Genomic DNA, 21,597 nt, shown 5'->3' on the forward strand with positions numbered 1-21,597 from the left:
GAGGAGGTATGGGAAGACACAGGAAGAAGAGGTATGGGAAGGCAGAAAGGAAGAGGAGGTATGGGAAGATACAGGAAGAGCAGTTATGGGAAGACACAGGAAGAGGAGGTATGAGAAGACACAGGAAGAGGAGGTATGGGAAGGCAGAAAGGAAGAGGAGATATGGGAAGACACAGGAAGAGGAGGTATGAGAAGACACAGGAAGAGGAGGTATGGGAAGACACAGGAAGAGCAGTTATGGGAAGACACAGGAAGAGGAGGTATGAGAAGACACAGGAAGAGGAGGTATGGGAAGGCAGAAAGGAAGAGGAGATATGGGAAGACACAGGAAGAGGAGGTATGAGAAGACACAGGAAGAGGAGGTATGGGAAGACACAGGAAGGGGAGGTATGGGAGGACAAAAAGGAAGAGGAGGTATGAGAAGACACAGGAAGAGGAGGTAAGGGAAGGCAGAAAGGAAGAGGAGATATGGGAAGACACAGGAAGAGGAGGTATGGGAAGACAGAAAGGAAGAGGAGGTATGGGAAGACACAGGAAGAGGAGGTATGGGAAGACATAAAGAAAGAGGAGGTATGGGAAGACACAGGAAGAGGAGGTATGGGAAGACAGAAAGAAAGAGGAGGTATGGGATGACAGAAAGGAACAGGAGGTATGGGCAGACACAGGAAGAGGATTTATGGGAAGACAGAAAGAAAGAGGAGGTATGGGAAGACAGAAAGGAAGAGGAGGTATGGGAAGACAGAAAGAAAGAGGAGGTATGGGACGACAGAAAGGAAGAGGAGGTATGGGAAGACAGAAAGGAAGAGGATTTATGGGAAGACACAGGAAGAGGAGGTATGGGAAGACAGAAAGAAAGAGGAGGTATGGGACGACAGAAAGGAAGAGGATGTATGGGAAGATACAGGAAGAGGAGGTATGGGAAGACAGAAAGAAAGAGGAGGTATGGGAAGACACAGGAAGAGGAGGTATGGGAAGACAGAAAGAAAGAGGAGGTATGGGAAGACAGAAAGGAAGAGGAGGTATGGGAAGACAGAAAGGAAGAGGAGGTATGGGAAGATACAGGAAGAGGAGATATGGGAAGACAGAAAGGAAGAGGAGGTATGGGAAGACAGAAAGGAAGTGGAGGTATGGGAAGATATAGGAAGAGTTATGGGAAGATAGAAAGGAGGAGGAAGTATGGGAAGATACAGGAATAGGTATGGGACGACAGAAAGGAAGAGGAGATATGGGAAGACACAGGAAGAGGAGGTATGGGAAGACAGAAAGGAAGAGGAAGAGAGAAAATGGGAGCAAAATAGGCAATGGTTCATTACAGAATGATTAGTTTCAGCTGTTAAGGTAGGCTTCACTCAGAAAAAAAATGCCTTTTTTGCTTACAGGTTGAACCCTTTTGGCTTCCATGTAGAACCCTCTGTGGAACTGGTTTTACATAGACCCTGAAAAGGGTTCTAGGTGGAACCAAAAGCGTTCTTCAAAGGGGACAGCTGAAGAACACATTTAGGTTCTAGAGAGCACCTTTGTATCCCCATCAAATCAAGTAGAAATGCAAATCCTCTCCACATCTTGATGGGTTCAGCAGAGGTGAGGAAACACCCCAGCGGACAATATAACATCTAATGCCCTGATGTATTGTTGATCAGGCATCTTATCTCTCACCGAATGACAGCCAGATTGGTGGGGAATAACATTTAGCCATAACACCCTCTGAAAGGCCACAGCTGCCACTTCCTGTGATAGACACCATAAATCTCAAACAACAAATCGTACACAACACCAATCCATTTATGCTGTTTTACACTGAGATCGAGGCTGATTAAAATCTTAACAAGGAGATATTATAGGATTGTTATTGTTTTTCGAGTGTGTAATTTAGCAGGGGCTATTTTGTAAAAGAGACCTTGGTAAATAGAAGGATCTGATGACATTCAGCCCTGATGAATATGACCGTCTGAAAATCAAATCATTTAATGAAGTAAAAATGTCACTACACTCATTGGGCAGCGACAATGAACATTAATAAAAAGGTCTGTAAGTGTGCAAATTTTTATTTATTTAGCCAAGACGGCAAATTTTAATCTGTAATCTTTTTTGAGAAAGAATGAACAGTTCTGTAAACACGTACACTCTGTTAGAAAGGTAATGAACACTAACAGTAATGTAAACAACAACACGTCTGTTGATCTATCTCTGACTGTGTCCCATATGGCACCATGTTCCCTGTGCAGTGCAGTTCATCTGCAAAGTTTCTTTGTTGTGAGGTTGAAATAGATGTAAGATGTAAATGTGAGAACTGATGACTATTGTTCTGGTTTGTGTTCTGGCTACAGACATAGGCTACGTCCCAAATGTCACCCTATTCCATACTTAGTGCTCTACCTTTGACCAGGGTCCATAGGTCTTTGATCAAAAGTAGTGCACTATGTAGGGAATAGGGGGCCATTTGGGGTGTAACCATGATGATTTTAATTTTCACACAAATGTTGTTTAGAATAACACTTTGTTTTCCTCTGACTCTGATTCTGTTTGATGATAATAGTCTGATTCTGCTTTGATGATAATAGTTTGATACTGTTTGATGATAATAGTCTGATTCTGCTTTGATGATAGTAGTCTGATTCTGTTTGATGATAATAGTCTGATTCTGCTTTGATGATAATAGTTTGATACTGTTTGATGATAATAGTCTGATTCTGCTTTGATGATAGTAGTCTGATTCTGTTTTGATGATAATAGTCTGATTCTGCTTTGATGATAATAGTCTGATTCTGCTTTGATGATAATAGTCTGATTCTGTTTTGATGATAATAGTCTGATTCTGCTTTGATGATAATAGTCTGATTCTGTTTTGATGATAATAGTCTGATTCTGTTTGATGATAATAGTCTGATTCTGTTTTGATGATAATAGTCTGATTATGTTTTGATGATAATAGTCTGATTCTGCTTTAATGATAATAGTCTGATTCTGCTTTGATGATAATATTCTGATTCTGCTTTGATGATAATAGTCTGATACTGTTTGATGATAATAGTCTGATTCTGTTTTGATGATAATAGTCTGATTCTGCTTTGATGATAATAGTTTGATACTGTTTGATGATAATAGTCTGATTATGTTTGATGATAATAGTCTGATTCTGCTTTGATAATAGTTTGATACTGTTTGATGATAATAGTCTGATTATGTTTGATGATAATAGTCTGATTCTGCTTTGATGATAATAGTCTGGTTCTGCTTTGATGATAATAGTCTGATTCTGCTTTGATGATAATAGTCTGTGTTTTGATGGCAATATCTGATTTTGCTCTTCTCTGTCTCATTTCAAACAACCCAGACACATGATATGAGTCTGTTTGCATGACATCATCTCAAACTATAAACAAAACCTATTTTATTCTAGTGATTGTTACGAACACGTATCAGACTTTGTTCATCCTGGTATTATGTGGTTGAGTCATCGTCCATTTAATGCTCTTTACTAAGTATCTTTAGACAAGGAGTCTGCTGAACAACTGTCTGAAATGTAAACACAACAACGTCAACACAACAACAATGTCAACACAACAACAACAACAATGTTGTCTCTCCTTGGTGTGACGCTTTAACAATGTAGATCAAAACATGACTGTCTCTGGAAGGCCATACTTAAAAACAACCACAAAGTTGTCCACACAGCATGCACAAATACCACTTTCTGATTGTATCTTCAGAAAACACTAAATGCTGATATATAATAATACGCTGCGTGTGAATTGTGGGTAAAACAGATTTATCTGAGCGGATATTTGAAGCATGCTATTTTCCTCTATTCCCCCTGGTATCATTAAGCTCTGCAAACACACCTACAGAAGCCTCAGTAAGCAAATAATACATCTACTGCGGTTGGAATACAAATGTATTGTTGACGGTGGGATATCTGGTCTGGGCTGGTCGACAGAGAGAACGCTGTTGATTTACAACTAGGATTGCATAAAATACATTATTAGTCACATTTAGATTTTAAGGTGCATCCTAAATGTCACTCTATTCCCTTTGTAGTGCCCACCCTTAGAGAACACCCCACTCTCAATTTGCTGCAATAAGAAAAACAAACAATTCATTAACCCCGCTCTGCCCGTCACAGTTGTGAATTATAAATATAGGTTCAGCCAAACCAAGAAGAACTGATAGAGCAGCTGTCACGCCTACTCCCAATCCCCTTCTCCAGAGCCCGACGTCGCTGGTTTATTCATTATTACGCACACCTGCCACCATCGTTACGCGCACCTGGACTCCATCACCTTCCTGATTACCTCCCCTATATCTGTCACTCCCTTTGGTTCGAATCAAATGTTTATTTTATTGGTCACTGTCACGCCCTGGCCTTAGTATTCTTTGTTCTCTTTATTATTTTAGTTAGGTCAGGGTGTGACATGGGGAATGTTTATGTTTTGTTGGTGTTGGGTGTTTATATGGTAAAGGGGTTATGGGGTGTAGTATATGGTTTTGTGTTGAGTGTAGATGTCTAGCGTTGTCTATGTTGGTTAGTTATCTAGGAGAGTCTATGGTTACCTGAATGAGTTCCCAATTAGAGACAGCTGATTTCGGTTGTCTCTGATTGGGAGCCTTATTTAGGGTAGCCATAGGCTCTCATTGGTTGTGGGTAATTGTCTATGTGGAACGTTTGTAGCCTGTATGTATGTGCACAACGTTTGTAGCTTCACGGTCGTTTTGTTAGTTTGTATAGAGTTTTGTGTCGTGTTCATCTTCGTGTTGTATAATAAAAGGAAGATGGCTTATTTTCCAACTGCTGCATTTTGGTCCGTCAATCCACCACACGATCGTGACAGAATTACCCACCATAGGACCAAGCGGCATGGAAAGCGGCAACAGGACCTACCTACACAGGATTCATGGACATGGGAGGAGATACTGGATGGTAAGGGGCCGTGGGTTCAACCGGGAGAATATCGCCTTCCTCGTGAAGAGCTGGAGGCAGCTAAAGCCGAGAGGAGGCGATATGAGGAGGCAGCACGGAGACAAGGCTGGAAACCCGTGAGTACAACCCAAAAATTTCTTGGGGGGGGCCTTAAAGGGAGTGTGGCGAAGTCAGGTAGGAAACCTGCGCCTACTTCCTGTACTTACCGTGGAGAGCGAGAGTACGGGCAGACACCGTGTTACGCAGTAGAGCGCACGGTGTCTCCTGTACGCGTGCATAGCCCGGTTCGGTACATTTCAGCTCCACGTATCGGCCGGGCTAGACTGAGCGTTGAGCCGTATGTCATGAAGCCGGCCCAACGCATCTGGTCACCAGTGCGTCTCCTCGGGCCGGCGTACATGGCACCAGCCTTACGCATGGTGTCCCCGGTTCGCCTACATAGGCCGGTGCGGGTTATTCCACCTCCCCGCACTGGTCAGGTGACGGGGAGCATAGAACCAGGTAAGGTTGGGCAGGCTCGGCGTTCAAGGGAGCCAGTACGCCTGCACGGTCCGGTATTTCCGGCGCCACCTCCCCGCCCCAACCCAGTACCACCAGTGCCTCCTCCACGCACTAGCTATATGGTGCGTGTCTCCAGCCCTTTACCACCAGTGTCTAAACCACGCACCAAGCCTCCTGTGTGTCCCCAGAGTCCTGTGCGTCCTGTTGCTGCTCCCCGCACTAGCCCTGAGATGCGTGTCCCCAGCCCGGTGCCACCAGTCCCGGCACCACGCATCAGGCCTACAGTGCGCCTCAGCCGGCAGGAGTCTGCCGTCTGCACAGCAATGACTGAACTGCCCGTCTGCCAAGCGCCATCTGAGCCATCCGTCTCCCCAGCGCCATCTGAGCCATCCGTCTCCCCAGCGCCATCTGAGCCGCCCGTCTGCCATGAGCCTGCAAAGCCGCCCGTCTGCCATGAGCCCACTGAGCCGTCCGCCAGACAGGAGCCGCTAGAGCCGTCCGCCAGACAGGATCTGCCAGAGCCGCCCGTCAGACAGGATCTGCCAGAGCCGCCAACCAGACAGGATCTGCCGGAGCCGCCAACCAGACAGGATCTGCCAGAGCCGCCAACCAGACAGGAGCAGCCAGATCAGTCAGCCAGCCATGAGCAGCCAGATCCGTCAGCCAGCCATGAGCAGCCAGATCCGTCAGCTAGCCATGAGCAGCCAGATCCGTCAGCTAGCCATGAGCAGCCAGATCCGTCAGCTAGCCATGAGCAGCCAGATCCGTCAGCTAGCCATGAGCAGCCAGATCCGTCAGCTAGCCATGAGCAGCCAGATCCGTCAGCTAGCCATGAGCAGCCAGATCCGTCAGCTAGCCATGAGCAGCCAGATCCGTCAGCTAGCCATGAGCAGCCAGATCCGTCAGCTAGCCATGAGCAGCCAGATCCGTCAGCTAGCCATGAGCAGCCAGATTCGTCAGCCAGCCATGAGCAGCCAGATTCGTCAGCCAGCCATGAGCAGCCAGATTCGTCAGCCAGCCATGAGCAGCCAGATCAGTCAGCCAGCCATGAGCAGCCAGATCAGTCAGCCAGCCATGAGCAGCCAGATCAGTTAGCCAGCCATGAGCAGCCAGATCTGTCAGCCAGCCATGGGCCGTCCCTCAGTCCGGAGCTGCAGTCCCTCAGTCCGGAGCTGCAGTCCCTCAGTCCGGAGCTGCCATTCATCAGTCCGGAGCTGCCCCTTACCCTGGAGCTGCCCCTTACCCTGGTGCTGCCCCTTACCCTGGTGCTGCCCCTTACCCTGGTGCTGCCCCTTACCCTGGTGCTGCCCCTTACCCTGGTACTGCCCCTGATCCTGGTACTGCCCCTTACCCTGGTACTGGACCTTAGTCCGGAGCTGTCCCTTAGTCCGGAACTGCCCCTTAATACAATGGGGTTAATGTGGAGGGGGGTCGTTTGGAGGAAGCCTAGGAGGTGGTTAGGTACTGTGGTGACGTGGGGACCGCGACCAGAGCCGGAGCCGCCACCGTGGAGGGAAGCCCACCCAGACCCTCCCCTAGACTGTGTATGGTGCGCCCGGAGTTCGCGCCTCAAGGGGGGGGTTATGTCACGCCCTGGCCTTAGTATTCTTTGTTTTCTTTATTATTTTAGTTAGGTCAGGGTGTGACATGGGGAATGTTTATGTTTTGTTGGTGTTGGGTGTTTATATGGTAAAGGGGTTATGGGGTGTAGTATATGGTTTTGTGTTGAGTGTAGATGTCTAGCGTTGTCTATGTTGGTTAGTTATCTAGGAGAGTCTATGGTTACCTGAATGAGTTCCCAATTAGAGACAGCTGATTTCGGTTGTCTCTGATTGGGAGCCTTATTTAGGGTAGCCATAGGCTCTCATTGGTTGTGGGTAATTGTCTATGTGGAACGTTTGTAGCCTGTATGTATGTGCACAACGTTTGTAGCTTCACGGTCGTTTTGTTGTTTTGTTAGTTTGTATAGAGTTTTGTGTCGTGTTCATCTTCGTGTTGTATAATAAAAGGAAGATGGCTTATTTTCCAACTGCTGCATTTTGGTCCGTTAATCCGCCACACGATCGTGACAGTCACATACACGTGATTAGCGGATATTATTGCCGGTGTAGCGAAATGCTTGTGCTTCTAGCTCTGACGTTGCAGTAATATCTAACAAGTAATATCTAACAAATTACACAACAAATAGGGTAGGAATTCATTAAGAATATATACATATGGACGAGCGATGTCAAAGCGGAACGGACTAAGATACAGTAGAATAGTATAGAATACAGTATATACATATGAGATGAATAATGCCAGATATGTAAACATTATTAAAGTGACTAGTGTTCCATTCCTTAAGTGGCCAGTGATTTCTAGTCTATGCCTATAGGCAGCAGCCTCTAATCTGCTAGTGGTGGCTGTTTAACAGTCTGATGGCCTTGAGATAGAAGCTGTTTTTCAGTCTCTCGGTCCCAGCGTTGATGCACCTGTACTGACCTCGCCTTCTGAATGATAGCTGGGTGAACAGGCCGTGGCTCGGGTGCTTGATGTCCTGTGAAATCGAGTGCTGTAGGTGTCCTGGTGGGTGGGTAGTTTATCCCCGGTAATGCATTGGGCAGACCTCACCACCCTCTGGAGAGTCTTGCGGTTGAGGGCGGTGAAGATGCCGTACCAGGCTGTGATACAGCCCGACAGGATGCTGCTTGAAGAGGCTCTGTTGCGCCTTCTTCACCACACTGTCTGTGTGGGTGGTCCATTTCAGTTTGTCAGTGATGTGTACGCCAAGGAACTTGAAGATTTTCACCTTCTCCACTGCGGTCCCGTCGATGTAGATATGGGGGTGCACCCTCTGCTGTTTCCTGAAGTCCACGATCATCTCCTTTGTTTTGTTGATGTTGAGTGAGAGGTTATTTTCCTGGCACCACACTCCCAGGGCCCTCACCTCCTCCCTGTAGACTGTCTCATCATCGTTAGTAATCAAGCCTACTACTGTTGTGTCATCTACAAACTTGATGATTGAGTTGGAGGCGTACTTGGCAACGCAGTCATGGGTGAACAGGGAGTACAGGTTCTTTCCCCAGGCATTATTGACTCTGTTTCTGTGTTTCATGTCTGTACGCTACTCGTGTTTGTTTTGTTCCATGTTCCGTTGTTTATTGAATTCACTCCCTGTGCTTGCTTCCTGATTCTTAGCGTGTACTGTACATTACAGTAGCACACGACCACACACCATCATTAGTGTTGTTCCGACCCACAAACAACTCAGATTAAATCAATAAAAACACAAAGAAATTGGTCTACCAAGACATGGACAGCAGTATGCCGTGTATTAGGGAAAGGGGGATACCTAGTCAATTGTACAACTGATTGTATTCAACTGAAATGTGTCTCTGCATTTAACACAACCCCTCTGAATCAGAGAGGTGCGGGGGGCTGCCATAATCCACATCCAGGTCTTCGGCGCCAGGGGAACACGGGGTTAACTGCCTTGTTCAGGGCCAGAATGTCAGGGATTCAATCCAGCAACCTTTCAGTTACTGGACCAATGTGCAAACCACTAGGCTACTAGGCCTGCAGTTTAAAAGCCTCTCCAAACAGGTGGGTCTTAACTGCGTGAATCTCAACTCTGAATCTATGAACACTGAAAAGAAAAAGCAGATTCTGTCATAGGAAGGAGAGAGCTAATTCATCAGTCTGTCACCTGAGGTGTGTGTGTGAGAGAGAGCTGTCTAAAGGGCTATTTGTCATTTGAGTGGCGTGTCAGGAGAGGGGAGAGAGGTGCAGTAGATCTGCAGGCTGTGTGTGTGTGTGTGATATCACTCAGATTGTTGACAGTCACGGCTGGCTGGGTTTCGATCTCCTCTCCTCCACAGGGCGCCTGGTCCTCATTACCAGCCTGTGATTGGTGGAATTCATTACCAGTGTGGGATTGGAGGAATTAAAGTCACCCAGTTAGTTGCAATATCACTGTACAGCGAGGACATGCCTGTACAGCTAGTGTCCTCATGTTCAAATACACACACAGATATGCAGGCAGAGGGACACTAGCACAAACAGCCACACATTCTCCCTCTTCCCTCAATCAGCCCATTCCTCCCTCCCTCCTTCATTCCCTCCTTCCTCTCCCCAGAGCATGGAGGTGTTAATTGCCACAGAGTGAAGCTATGACAATGTAACAGGCCTGTCCAGCCAGAACAGGGCAGTGCAGTGTTTAACTGACAGACAGAAGACAGACAGGATCTTATTGTTAATAACATTCTACAATTTCCAAATGTATAGAAATGGTTTGTTCCAACATCACTGGTGCTCCAGATTCTAAATAAACGTCCAGTACGTTAGCACACAGTGCAGGTGTCGTTGCAACAGGAAAATGGCACCCATAGAAAGGCTCTACCGATGATCAGATTTCATTATATATTCATTATATATCTATTATATAGAGAACAGTGAGACGGAGCACAGCCAGGCAGGCCGGCACAGCAGGCATTGTGGAGACATGAAGAGGAAGCACACGTTTCCTTCATGCTTGACAATCCATCAGTCTATAGAAGTGTCCTGTATTCTACATGGCCGCCTGCCCTTCAGGAGGCGTGGGGCCTGTTAATGTTGGGGGAAGAAGAGCTCAGCTTGACTCAGCCCTCCTGGAGAGAGATGGCAAGGGAGGGGAGAGAGAAATAAAAAGGGAGGGAGAGAGACAGTGAGTAGGAGAGGGGCCCCTGCTGCTCACTGTCAACCTTCTCTGAAAAGCCACCAAACCCTACACTCCCTCGCGTCCGCCCTCACACATCAAAAGACAGCTGACGCACACAAGTGTGTGTGTGTGTGTGTGTGTGTGTGTGTGTGGGTGTGGGTGTGTGTGTGTGTGTGTGTGTGTGTGTGTGTGGGTGTGGGTGTGTGTGTGGGTGTGTGAGAGAGAGAGCAGAGTACTGTAAATAAATGGCGTCTGTCTGTCAGCCTTCATCCGCCTGTCTGTCCATCATGCCAACAAGCACATAATGAATCCCATGCTTAGGGGATGTTGCATGTGGACCTCAGTATTACAGCTCTAATATACGGATTAGTTAATCCAATGACAGAACGTCTGTCAGTTAGCTCAGAGGCCTGACAGCATGGATCAAATCAGATGTATTTAATGAAGCCCTTTTTTAATTCAGTGATTAAATACCCGGCCTAAATCCTGGAAACCAAGCACTGCAGAAACAATGAACACGTAGAAACAAAAATACAAATAAATATCCCCAATCTCTCTCTCTCACACTCACAATCTCTCTCTCTCTCTCTCTCTCTCTCTCTCTCTCTCTCACTCTCACTCTCACTCTCCAATCTCTCTCTCTCTCTCTCTCTCTCACACACACACACACTCACACACACACACACACACACTCCCACACACACTCACACACACACACACACACACACACACACACACACACACACACACACACACACACACACACACACACACACACTACACCACATCACACACACACACACACACACACTCCCATCACACACACACACTCCCAATCTCTCTCTCACACACACACTCCCAATCTCTCTCTACACACACACTCCCAATCTCTCTCTCTCACACTCACCACACTCTCTCACTCACACACACACACACACACACACACGCACACTCCCAATCACACACATACACACTCCCAATCTCTCTCACACACACACTCCCAATCTCTCTCTCTCACACACACACACACACTCCCAATCACACACACACACTCCCAATCTCTCTCTCTCTCTCTCACACACACACACACACACACACACACACACACACACACACACACACACACACATACACTCCCAATCACACACACACACACTCGCAATCTCTCTCTCACACACACACACACTCCCAATCACACACATACACTCCCAATCTCTCTCTCTCTCTCACACACACACACACACACACACACACTCCCAATCACTCACATACACTCTCAATCTTTCTCTCACACACACATTACATTTACATTTACATTTAAGTCATTTAGCAGACGCTCTTATCCAGAGCGACTTACAAATTTGCATTCACCATGACATCCATACAGCCACTTTACAATACATCTAAATCTTTCTTCAACAAGCCACATACACACACACACACCCAATCACACACATACACACCCAATCTCTCTCACACACACACTCCCAATCTCTCTCACACACACACTCACAATCTCTCTCTCTCACACACTCACAATCTCACTCTCTCACACACTCACAATCTCTCTCTCTCACACACTCACACTCCCAATCTTTCTCTCACACACTCCCAATCTTTCTCTCACACACTCTCAATCTCTCTCACACACTCCCAATCTCTCTCTCATACACTCCCAATCTCTCTCTCACACACTCACACTCCCAATCTCTCTCTCATACACTCCCAATCTCTCTCTCACACACACACACTACCAATCTCTCTCTCATACACTCACACTCACACTCCCAATCTCTCTCTCTCTCTCTCTCTCTCTCTCTCATACACTCCCAATCTCTCTCTCATACACTCCCAATCTCTCTCTCACACACTCACACTCCCAATCGCTCTCTCTCTCATACACTCCCAATCTCTCTCACACACAAACACACAATCTCTCACATGCACACACTGCTGTGTGTGGGGGATTCCAGTGAAGTGACCTCTCTTCTTGCCCTCTGTGTCAGCTTCTATAATCTAGGGCCAATTTCCTCACTGAGTATCATGATGGCATATGACCATCCCAAGCTGTCTGCCAGGACCTCTGTGTGTGTGTGTGTGTCCTCACCAGTGTGTGTAGCGGCTAGTTGGTAAACGTCTCCTCCCAGCTGTGGTAAAATAGTTCCCTTAACTTTTATCCCACCTTCAGACACAAACCCAAATCTGATATTTTTTCTGACTGTACACACATAGTTTTACATGTGACCAGATTTCCACATTCACACTGATGTAGCCTCTGAAGTAGCACAAAGATGCAATGCTCATTTCCTTTTACTGTTCCTTTAAACTTGGGGTGGTTGTCATGGCAACGGCAGGTTGCGCAACAACAAAAAACACTTCTGAGAAAATAGAATCGTATCTAAGCGTCCAGACAGAGGATGGGGTTTGCATGAGGTATAAATCAGAAGACAAAACATCTGATTTGCTCTTCACACATTAGGTAAAATGTTAGGATCTTAGGTAAAAGATCAGATAGGTATTAGATATGCAAATAATTGGCAAAATAGCTGAATTAGGCTGCCTGTTTAAACACAGCCAGACACAGTCAGGTGGATCCTGATGCTCAGGAAAGAGGACTATGCACAATATGCTGGTGAAAAAAGGAGTCGAGTGAAGTAGCCCCTAGACACTTGATCTTGGGTCAGTTTTGCATTTCCACCTCTTAATGGTTAAGGTGAGGATTGTGGGAGGGGGAGCCTGATCCTAGACCTGCACCCCGGACTGGTGAAAAAAAAGAAAAGGAAAGGGTTAAGAGGGCATCTACATCCGACAGGGACATTAATGGAAGTAGACAGGAGAGTTCCACTACGCTGAATACAATTCATCTTCTGTCTGTCACACAAACAGGCACGCATGCACATAGCAGTCTGGAGAGAGTTAGAGGAACAGCCCAGTCCCTAGCCACATCGATCGCCATCACTTTGATCAGCACCGCCTACATGGGGAGATGATCAATACCACCAAGCGTTATTACAATACCTGTCCAGTTATATTAGACAGACCAACAAAGGAGCCATTGCCTGCACCCGAAATGGCACCCTATTCCCTATATAGTGCCCTACTCTGGTGAACAAACAGTATAGAGTGCTATTTGCGACGCAGACATTGACATGCTAGAATAATTAAATACAAATTCAATTGGTTCCGTTTATTTTTGTTTTACTATTTATTTCCACCTGATTTTGCAAATTTGTTTAAAATTCTTCTGCAAAGATTGTGGATTAGGTTTCCGCTGGAAAAACCCATATGAAAACGTATGCACGCATGACTGTCACTCACTTTGGATAAAGCATCTGCTAAAGTGTATATATTAAGATAAATGATGACTAGAAATGCATGTCAAAGTGTAAATAAATTAATTGAGTTTTAAATCAACGCAGCGAGCTTCCTCTGTTGTACACCACCGATTCAGCGGTGGCAAACAACGTTGCCGGAACAACATTTTCAGTGTAGTTCTGCCCTTTTAAGCAGATGGGAACCCAGGCTAACTGTGTTCACAAGGAGCACGGGCTCATCGTAATCACTAGAATGGATGGAAAGGTATGAAACACAGTTTCAATGCTTATGATACTGTACCATTTATTCCATACCAGACTTTACAAAGAACACGTCCTCAGATATCTCCATTCACAGACGGGCCCTTTGGGATTACAGTTACAGAACTGAAACGGTCCATTACCAGATCTACTCCACTGGGGATATTTACACTGTAGAAAGAAATAGCTACCAGGTGTGTGTGTGTGTGTGTGTGTGTGTGTGTGTGTGTGTGTGTGTGTGTGTGTGTGTGTGTGTGTGTGTGTGTGTGTGTGTGTGTGTGTAAAGCATAATGCCTGTTAAAGGACTAGGGTAGACTATCTCAGGCTGGGTTGAGGAGTGGCTGGCACGTTATCAACAGGAAGGTGGTTTGAAGGGATCGGAGCCGGCTCAGCTCCTGTTTGCGGAGCCAGGGTGGCTCCTGGGAATTGTTCAGGTCATTTTGCTGTGGAGGCATGGATGGCTGGTGCCGTTGCTTGGGTAGGAGGAGGTTGAGGGGGGGGGGTGCGGGTAAGAAGGTTTGGAGGAACTGCTGGTTCTGGAACGGGGTTTCGGCTGAACCAGGTGTGTCAGGATGGCGCCATTGTGCTGAAGTCTGATGGGTTGTGCATGGGTTGAAGTCTGATGGGTTGAAGTCTGGTGGGTTGTGCATGGGTTGAAGTCTGATGGGTTGAAGTCTAATGGGTTGTGCATGGGTTGAAGTCTAATGGGTTGTGCATGGGTTGAAGTCTGATGGGTTGTGCATGGGTTGAAGTCTGATGGGTTGTGCATGGGTTGAAGTCTGATGGGTTGAAGTCTGATGGGTTGTGCATGGGTTGAAGTCTGATGGGTTGAAGTCTGATGGGTTGTGCATGGGTTGAAGTCTAGTGGGTTGTGCATGGGTTGAAGTCTGATGGGTTGTGCATGGGTTGAAGTCTGATGGGTTGAAGTCTGATGGGTTGTGCATGGGTTGAAGTCTGATGGGTTGAAGTCTGATGGGTTGAAGTCTGATGGGTTGTGCATGGGCTGAAGTCTGATGGGTTGTGCATGGGTTGAAGTCTGATGGGTTGTGCATGGGTTGAAGTCTGATGGGTTGAAGTCTGATGGGTTGAAGTCTGATGGGTTGTGCATGGGTTGAAGTCTGATGGGTTGAAGTCTGATGGGTTGTGCATGGGTTGAAGTCTGATGGGCTGTGCATGGGTTGAAGTCTGATGGGTTGTGCATGGGTTGAAGTCTGATGGGTTGTGCATGGGTTGATGTCTGATGGGTTGAAGTCTGATGGGTTGTGCATGGGTTGAAGTCTGATGGGTTGAAGTCTGATGGGTTGAAGTCTGATGGGTTGTGCATGGGTTGAAGTCTGATGGGTTGAAGTCTGATGGGTTGAAGTCTGATGGGTTGTGCATGGGTTGAAGTCTGATGGGTTGTGCATGGGTTGAAGTCTGATGGGTTGAAGTCTGATGGGTTGAAGTCTGATGAGTTGAAGTCTGATGGGTTGTGCATGGGTTGAAGTCTGATGGGTTGAAGTCTGATGGGTTGAAGTCTGATGGGTTGAAGTCTGATGGGTTGTGCATGGGTTGAAGTCTGATGGGTTGAAGTCTGATGAGTTGAAGTCTGATGGGTTGTGCATGGGTTGAAGTCTGATGGGTTGTGTATGGGTTGAAGTCTGATGGGTTGTGCATGCAGTTCTATGAGGTGTGGGAGCTTTCCTCATACTCTTTGTTCCTTGTGTGCGCCATAGAGCAGATTGTTTTGTGTCCGGAAGAAGACAGAAATCAGATCCGGCTGGAAGGACCATAAAGAAAAGGACTAGGGTGAACTGTATCTTAGGCGAGGTTGAGGAGTGATGTTGCCACTATTGTGCACCTGTAAGAATGCAGGAATGATGGTTGAAGAGAAGGTTTCCAGTTTTGGTTATTTTATTACTAAACTAACAAGAAAACACTAGGACACAGGAGCACATTGTCACGTCTGCTCCCGCTCTTCTCTCCCCCTGGCGCTTGAGGGCGCCAGGTTGCCCTGCATCACGCACTCCTGCCATCCATCACGCACAGCTGCCTTCCCTCGTCACGCGCATCAGCGTTAGTGGACTCACCTGGACTCACTTACTTGTTCTTTTCCTCCCCTATATTTGTCAGTTCCCAGCTCTGTTCCCCCCTGTTGCATTGTATTGTTTTGTCTTTAGTATTAGTTTGCTGACGCTGTTCCTGTCTCGTTTTATGTCCGTTATTTATTGCATGTTTTACTCCCCGTACCTGCTTGGTCTCTCCAGCGTCATGTGACACACATGGGGAGTAGGATGAGGTTTGAAGGTTCTGATACAAGTTGTGGTCTGAAGGAAATACGAAGGGGAGATATCTACAACACATTACTATACAAGACAAAGTGCCACAACTAAGGAGAAACCAAGTATAACAAACATGCTAACCAAACAAGGACATTACCAATATTTATGGAACTCATGAGAAAGATACAGTAGATAGCTATTTCTGACAACAAAGGAAGTATTCCAAGTATAGCATCATATACACTGAGTGTAAAACACATTGAGAACAGCTTCCTAATGCTGAGTTGCACCCCCTTTTGCCCTCAGAACAGCTTCCGAATGCTGAGTTGCACCCCCTTTTGCCCTGAGAACAGCTTCCTAATGCTGAGTTGCACCCCCTTTTGCCCTCAGAACAGCTTCCTAATGCTGAGTTGCACCCCCTTTTGCCCTCAGAACAGCCTCAATTCATCGGGGCATGGACTCTGCAAGATGTCGAAAGCGTTCTGTCATGGATAGAGCCGTTCCTAATGTTTTGTAGACTCAGTGTAAACGGTCTGATTGGCAATAAACATACAATTCTCCCTACACATAAACTGTACTTTGGCGTTAGGTACGCACAACACAGGAAAGGGAATAAGGACTGGGCTACTGTAAACACTAAGGAAAACACAAGCTGCTTTAAACCAGAGGAATGGGAGAGGACTTTTGGTCAGCAGAGTGAGTTCAGGTGAGCTGGTAGGCGAGGGGGCATGTCCAGAGGGTAATTGGGGAGATTTTAAATATTATCCATCAGAACTGTTATGACATGCAGTCTTTTAACTGACAAATCAGCCCCACTCATCTTTGACATCAGTTCTCCCTCTCTCTTTCCCTCCTTCCATCCTCCCATACTATCCGCACCTCATAACCACACTACAGTGCCCAAAGGCTAGCACCAGCCTGCCACACGTTGGTATTTTATTAGGTTCCCCATCAACTTTGGCAAAAGCAGCAGCTACCCTTCCTGGGGTCCAAACAAAACATGAAACATGATACAATACAGAACATTAATAGACAACAACAGCTCAAGGACAGAACTACATACATTTCAAAATGACACTACATATCAATACATCCACAAACGATCTGGGTCAAATAGGGGAGAGGCGATGTGCTGTGAGGTGTTGCTTTTTCTGTTTTTTTAAACCAGGTTTGCTGTTCATTTGAGCAACATGAGATGGAAGGAAGTTCCATGCAATAATGGCTCTATATAATACTGTACACTTTCTTGAATTTGTTCTGGATTTGGGGACTGTGAAAAGACCCCTGGTGGCATGTCTGGTGGGGTAAGTGTGTGTGTGTCAGTGCTGTGTGTAAGTTGACAGTGCAAAGAATTTGGGATTTTCAAAAACATTAATGTTTCTTATGAAAAGAAGTGATGCAGTCAGTCTCTCCACAACTCTTAGCCAAGAGAGACTGGCATGCATAGTATTTATATCAGCCCTCTGATTACAATGAAGAGCAAGACATGCCGCTCTGTTCTGGGCCAGCTGCAGCTTAACTAGGTCTTTCCTTGCAGCACTCGACCACACGACTGGACAATAATCAAGATAAGACAAACCTAGATCCTGCAGCACCTTTTGATCAGAGCAAATAAAATAAAATGTTATTTGTCACATACACATGGTTAGCAGATGTTAATGTGAGTGTAGCGAAATGCTTGTGCTTCTAGTTCCGACAGTGTCATAATATCTAACAATAATATCTAACAGTAATATCTAACACGTAATCTATCAATTCCCCAACAACTACCTAATACACACAAATATAAAGGGGTGAATGAGAATATGTACATGTAAGTGATGGCGAAGGTGCAATAGATGGTATAAAATACAATATATACATGTGATATGAGTAATGTAAGATATGTAAACATTAATAAAGTTGCTTTATTTAGAGTGCATTGAACAAAGTGACTTGTGATCCATTTATTAAAGTGGCCAGTGATTGGGTCTCAATGTAGGCAGCAGCCTCTCTGAGTTAGTGATTGCTGTTTAGCAGTCTGATGGCCTTGAGATAGAAGCTGTTTTTCAGTCTCTCAGTCCCAGCTTTGATGCACCTGTACTGACCTCGCCTTCTGGATGATAGTGGGGTGAACAGACAGTGGCTCGGGTGGTTGATGTCCTTGATGATATTTTTGGCCTTCCTGTGACATCGGGTGCTGTAGGTGTCATGGAGGGCAGGTAGTTTGCCCCCGGTGATGCGTTGTGCAGACCACACCACCCTCTGGAGAGCATTGCGGTTGAGGGTGGTGCAGTTGCCGTACCAGGCTGTGATACAGCCCGACAGGATGCTCTCGATTGTGCATTTGTAAAAGTTTGTCAGGGTTTTGGGTGACAAGCCACATTTCTTCATCCTCCTGAGGTTGAAGAGACGCTGTTGCGCCTTCCTCACCACACTGTCTGTGTGAGTGGACCATTTCAGTTTGTCTGTGATGAGTACGCTGAGGAACTTAAAACTTTACACCTCTGCTGCTCTGCTGCCCCCAGGTGGTGAGGATAGGTAGCAACACATCTGCTACACTGATCCTCAACACTGGAGCCCCCCAGGAGTGCGTGCTCAGTCCCCTCCTGTACTCCCTGTTCACCCAAGACTGCATGGCCAGGCACGACTCCAACACCATCATTAAGTTTTCAGACGACACAACAGTGGTAGGCCTGATCACCGACAACGACGAGACAGCAACCAAGACTAAGGAGATGATTGTGGACTACAGGAAAAGGAGGAACAAGCACGCCCCCATTCTCATCGATGGGGCTGTAGTGGAGCAGGTTGAGAGCTTCAAGTTCCTTGGTGTCCACATCACCAACGAACTAGAATGGTCCGAACACACCAAGACAGTCGTGAAGAGGGCACGACAAAACCTATTCCCCCTCAGGAAACTAAAAAGATTTGGCATGGGTCCTCAGATCCTCAAAATGTTCTACAGCTGCAACATCGAGAGCATCCTGACGGGTTGCATCACTGTCTGGTACAGCAATTGCTCAGCCTCCGACCGCAAGGCACTACAAAGGGTTATGCGTACAGCCCAGTATATCAATGGGGCTAAGATGCCTGCCATCCAGGACATCTACACCAGGCGGTGTCAGAGGAAGGCCCTAAAATTGTCAAAGACCCCAGCCACCGCAGTCATAGACTGTTCTCTCTACTACCGCATGGCAATCGGTACCGGAGTGCCAAGTCTAGGCTTCTCAACAGTTTTTACTCCCAAGCCATAATACTCCTATACAGGTAATCAAATGGCTACCTGGGCTATATGCATTGTGTGCCTCCCCACCACCCCTCTTTTACGCTGCTGCTACTCTGTTTATCATATGTGCATAGTCACTTTAACTCTACATTCATGCACATACTACCTCAATTGGCCCGACCAACCAGTGCCCCCCGCACATTGGCTAACCGGGCTATCCTCATTGTGTCCCGCCAACCACCACCCGCATAGTCACTTTAACCATATCTACATGTACATACTACCACAATCAGCCCGACTAACCGGTGCCTGTATGTAGCCTCACTATTGTTATAGCCTCGCTACTGTATATAGCCTCGCTACTGTATACAGCCTCGCTACTGTTATTTTTCACTGTCTTTTTACTGTTGTTTTTATTTCTTTACTTACCTATTGTTCACCTAATTCCTTTTTTGCACTGTTGGTTAGAGCCTGTAAGTAAGCATTTCACTGTTGTATTCGGCGCACGTGACAAATAAACTTTGATTTGATTTGTCCCTTCGATGTGGATAGGGGGTTGCTCCCTCTGCTGTTTCCTGAAGTCCACGATCATCTCCTTTATTTTGTTGACGTAGAGTGAGAGGTTGTTTTCCTGACAACACTCCGAGTGCCCTCACCTCCTCCCTTTAGGCTGTCTCGTCGTTGTTGGCAATCAAGCCCACTACTGTTGTGTCGTCTGCAAACTTGATGATTGAGTTGGAGGCGTGCATGGCCACGTAGTCGTGGGTGAACAGGGAGTACAGGAGGGGGCTGAGCACGCACCCTTGTGGGGCCCCAGTGTTGAGGGTCAGCGAAGTGGAGATGCTGTTTCCTACCTTCACCACCTGGGGGCGGCCCGTCAGAAAGTCCAGGACCCAATTGCACAGGGCGGGGTTGAGACCCAGGGCCTCAAGCTTGATGATGAGCTTTGAGGGTACTATGGTGTTGAATGCTGAGCTGTAGTCAATGAACAGCATTCTTACATAGGTATTCCTTTTGTCCAGATGGGATAGGGCAGTGTGCAGTGTGATGGTGATTGCATGGTCTGTGGACCTGTTGGGGCGGTATGCAAACTGAAGTGGGTCTAGGGTGGCCGGAAAGGTGGAGGTGATATGATCCTTAACTAGTCTCTCAAAGCACTTCATGATGACAGAAGTGAGTGCTACGGGGCGGTAGTCATTAAGTTCAGTTATCTTTGCCTTATTGGGTACAGGAACAATGGTAGCTATCTTGAAGCATGTGGGGACAACAGACTGGGATAGGGGGCGATTGAATATGTCCATAAACACACCACCCAGTTGGTCTGCGCATGCTTTGAGGACGCGGCTAGGGATGACGTCTGGGCCAGCAGCCTTGTGAGGGTTAAAACGACATATCCTTGAGTCTCTGGAAAAGAAAACCTCCCAATCCACTCCTGAGAGAGACCAAGTCTGACAGGTAACATTTATCGCCACTTTTCAACCTGCTTGACAGAGAGAGAGAGAGAGAAGGAAGAGGCTGTGGAATGAGCAAGTGGATGATAAAATATATGAAAACCGTGGAGCAGGTCCTAATGGAGGAAGGGGTCAAAGTGCACAGGAAGCGTCTAAAACGCACTCCAACTTTTACTGTGTCCTGAGATTTATCTCCTCATTTCACATCTCCACTCATCACAGAGAGAGGGAGAGAAAACGAGAGAGAGAACGCAACCTTCCCCTTTATCCTCTCCCGCCACCTCACCACGAAGCCGTTAATGAGAGCAAGCCAGATGGCCATAGTATAGAGTTAGAATGAGTAGAACCGACATTCTCATTTAGTGCTATACATGAACTGTGTTGGGTGGACTGGCAGACATATTGGGTGTATCATTTGGAATAGAAATGGCACATTGTATAGTGACGCCATGTTGGATTTTGATAAATACCTTGGATTTTAGAGCCATGTTTTTATGTCCGTTCTGCAGACTCTATTACTGAATATATTGATGTGATGCTGAAGTGAGCAGTAGACATGTACGGCTGTCAGACAGAATATCCAAATATACTGACTATGAAAACAGACTCACCAAGGCGTGATCATACTAAAAGTCTGTTGATGCTCCTTTCCAAAGATTCTGCCACAACTTCTTTGTTTTAGATTGCTGCTAAAGCGTACATACATTCTAGAACTCTGCTGAAGCTCTCTTGTTCGAAAATTTTGCCAATGTTCTCTCATAGAACTTTGCTGAACTTTTTAAGTCTACAATTCTGTTGAAGCTTTCTCATTATGGAATTCTGTCAACATTGTCTCGTATAATTCTGATCAAATTCTGCTGAAGCTTTCATGTCTAGAATTTTGTTGAAGCTTTCTCATTATAATGTTCCAATGTTCTCATACAATTCTGCTGAAGCTTTCAAGTCTAGAATCTGACTGATGCTTTATTGTTCTAGAATTCTGCTGAAGCATTCTCATTTAAGACT

Source organism: Salvelinus fontinalis, unplaced genomic scaffold (genome assembly GCF_029448725.1).
Source record: "Salvelinus fontinalis isolate EN_2023a unplaced genomic scaffold, ASM2944872v1 scaffold_0156, whole genome shotgun sequence".
NCBI lineage: Eukaryota > Metazoa > Chordata > Actinopteri > Salmoniformes > Salmonidae > Salvelinus > Salvelinus fontinalis.